The 1,169-nt window shown below is 33.7% G+C and overlaps 1 protein-coding gene across 1 annotated transcript in view; it reads right to left on the bottom strand.

Moving 5' to 3' along the window:
- Positions 1–1,169, bottom strand: part of CFAP47 (cilia and flagella associated protein 47) — a 573,852-nt gene that overhangs the window by 441,440 nt on the left and 131,243 nt on the right. The gene's annotated exons all lie outside the window — the stretch shown is intronic.

Consider the following 1,169-nt stretch of genomic DNA (forward strand, 5'->3'; position numbering starts at 1 on the left):
TTATTCTACACATTTTTCAAAACCCAAAGAACTGTGTACTACAAAGAGTGAACTTAAGTGTATCTAAATCAAAAACAACCAACCAAGATGTTGAGGATCCCAGGATGAATTGCAGACTATGACAAACCTCACTGAAGTTAGTGGGAGGTCGGGAGGAATTGACCTAAGTAACTTTGGAGAACTGTGTTTTAACTGGAAACTCTAAAGCTAAAGACAAAAAGAACTGTATATGAACAATGTACTCTAGGTGGTAAATGTGTTAGCAATGCTAATGAGGTTACAGATTAGCAATTCTGAAACTACCTGTGAATTAAGGTTTTAAAAAGTAAATATATTTAAAAAATGAGAGGCAAATTTCTCATTGTCAGTGAAAGGAGTTAAAAATGAGTAAGGGAGGAAAACTGGAATGAAGCTTGTGGTGCTAGATTAGTTAGAGATATCAGTTTGAACTCACGTTGGATGTATGAATAGATAGATAGATAATTATATATATATGTGCATATATGGGATAGTATGCATATAAACCTTCCCTGGCTTTATCTACTGAAAGGGCCTAGAATCTGTGACACCTAGTAGCACACTCGACACCCAAATCTTGGTTTCTAGATATCATTCTACCATAAAAGGCACTAGGCCTTCTTAGAGAAATATTGACTTTAGAGCTGGCGGAAGTGAATTAAAAGATGAACCTGAAACATTTGGTAGTAAGTAGTTAAGAAAATGCTTGAAAATCACAATGATGGGAGCCTGTCCTAGGGCCAACCTAAAAGAGCTCCTAATGGTTAAAGCTGAAACAATTTTAGCAACAAAGTAAATAATATGTCAGATTATAACTGAAAGCATAAAATAAACATATATGAGTTCATACTGATATATTAAGTAACTAAATAAGTAAATAGGGGAAGGAATAATTTTTCTTATAGAAAAATTCCAAATATATGTAAACATCCCCCTCCAGAAAGTGGAGCTTAAATTCCTACCCCATAAGTGTAAACTGAAATTGTTCACTGACTTCCAAAGTACAGAGTATGGAAAATGAAAAATAGTAAATTTACAGTGGAGAAATAGGCAGATATTACCAGTGATGAATCATTCTGATATCACGTACTCCCTTCATATGGTGTGATAAAAAGGATATTTCACCTCTGTAACATTCTTTTTTTATTTTA

Source organism: Propithecus coquereli, unplaced genomic scaffold (assembly GCF_000956105.1).
Source record: "Propithecus coquereli isolate 6110/MARCELLA unplaced genomic scaffold, Pcoq_1.0 Scaffold173, whole genome shotgun sequence".
Taxonomy (NCBI): domain Eukaryota; kingdom Metazoa; phylum Chordata; class Mammalia; order Primates; family Indriidae; genus Propithecus; species Propithecus coquereli.